We start from the raw sequence: 2,280 nt of genomic DNA on the forward strand, positions 1-2,280 counted from the left end.
CGACGAGGTGTAGGTCGACTACAACCATCTCCTCGGAGCTACGCCACAAATACAACGTACGCTCCATCCCTATCCGCAAGGACGACGAGGTACAGGTCGACTGTAACCTTCTCCTTCGGAGCTGCGCCAAAAGTACAACGTACGCTCCATCCTCATCCGCAAGGACGACGAGGTGCAGGTCGACTGCAACCTTCTACTCGGAACTACACCACAAGTACAACATACACTCCATCCTCATTCGCAAGGACGAGGAGGTGCAGGTCGACTGGAATCTCCTCCTCAGAGCTGCATCTCAAGTTCAAAGATTATTCCAAGTGAAGAACAAAACCCACTCGAAGACAAACGCAAGCATATTTCAAGGTAAACAAAGTTTAGATAAATCCTAAGGTTCCGGACCGAATATCAAAAGTACTCGAGCACCAAGCCCGAAGAAGTTTAAAGATTACACAATCACTCGGCATTCCGAGGCAAATAAAGGTGGAACATAATGTTTTTTGGTCACTCGTCGGGAGAAGGACTGGCTGGGTCGCAGAAACTGTCAAGGTCTATGTTGTCTGCGATGCGGGTGGCAGCGTCAAGGAAAGTGTCCATAAAGGACTCGAAAGTGTGCCTTTTTGTGTTAGCAACCTTGAGTTCCACCAGCTTGTCTTCTTTGACATCCTTGCAGTGCACTCGGACCAGAGACAAGGCGACATCAGCACTGCAGCGAGCAGACGACTTTTTCCATTCTTGCACTCGGTCAGGTATTTGGTTCAGTCGAGCCATCAGAGACTCGAGGTCTTGAGATAGTTCCGCCTGAGGCCAGAGTTCAGCATCAACCCGAGTCATCACCGCCTTCAGGCGATCAAGATAAGCAACCGCGCTGTCCATGCGAGATTCCAATCGCAGCACATTCATTGCGACGTCATCTTTGACTGGGCAATTTATGGGGTCGAGACCTGTCTCGGCCCGCCCAGTTCCCGCATCAAAGTCTTGGCAAAGCTCTGCACAGTTGAGTAAATGGTGAGTCGACAATATGATCAGGCTTGACAGTCGACCGCAATAAGTCAGTCAGTCATCAGTACCTTCAAGTTTTAGGACCATCTTTGCAGCAAGCTGGCCCAGATAAGACTCCAACTCGCCATTCCTGGCCTTGAGGCTCCCAAGCTCGTTTGTCAGCTTGTCCTTGTCTTTCTTCAGTCGCTCGACCTCCCGACTGGCGTCAGAAATGGCAGTCTTCAGTTTTGAGTTCTCTTCTTCTAACTTGCCGACTGAAGCAAGCTTCTTGTCAGCAAGCGCCGTCTTTTCTCGTGCTTCCTTCTGTGCAGCTGCAAGATCCTGATCCTTCTTCTCCAAAGCCTGCTTCATTTTCTCTAAAGAAATAACATTCTTCAGACGGGCTTGGAGGTGACGGTTTTCACTACATACATCTGCTCGAGTGGAGTCACTCGGTTCAAAAAATGGAAAGGAAAAGTGCCAGCAGTGAGATAGACAGTTGACGATTGGTTACCTCCCATGGCAGCTACTTCATCACGAGAAGTCTTGAGATTCTTCTTGGCCAATTCTAGATCAAGGTTGAGGCTGATTTGCTATTTGTTCATTGCAGAAAGCTGAGCCCCAAGATCACAAGATTTCTGCAGTATAAGCCATATCAGTTGACTGAGATAAAAAGACATCACAGTGATAGCTACTCTAAGACTACCACCGAATCAAACATTCAACGGCAGTCTCGGGGACTACACCCAGTGGGTGCACTTAGCGTGCCCCCACTGGTTTGAATAAACACTCGACATGACCTGCTCAGCGCGAGAGTAAAAAAAAGCAGTTCTCGGGCCATAGTCGACTGCCCGCAGTCAACCACGATCTCGGGGACTACACCCAGTGGGTGCACTTAGCGTGCCCCCACTAGTTTTGGTTTCATTCGACCTGGTCCGTCCAGACCGAGTGACAAAATTTAGATTCTCAGACCACAGTCGACTGCCTGCAGTCAACTATTGTCTCGGGGACTACACCCAGTGGGTGCACTAAGAGTGCACCCACTAGTTCAAAGATTCAATTCAAGACGACTCAAATTTCCTCGTACAACTTCAAAACAGTCACACCCAGTGGGTGATCAAATGAGAAGTATGATCAATCAAAAATCAACTAACCTGGACATTGGTCTGCAGAGCTATTCCGGCGTTGAAGGCCACCTGACCAGCCTCATGCACCACTTTCATTTGCCCCATCACAAGGTTCAACTGAAGAAGAGCTTCTTTGGCGCCAGTCGGTGGGTCATCCGGAGTTTGATACGCAGTGAAA

This window comes from Triticum aestivum, chromosome 4D (genome assembly GCF_018294505.1).
Source record: "Triticum aestivum cultivar Chinese Spring chromosome 4D, IWGSC CS RefSeq v2.1, whole genome shotgun sequence".
Taxonomy (NCBI): domain Eukaryota; kingdom Viridiplantae; phylum Streptophyta; class Magnoliopsida; order Poales; family Poaceae; genus Triticum; species Triticum aestivum.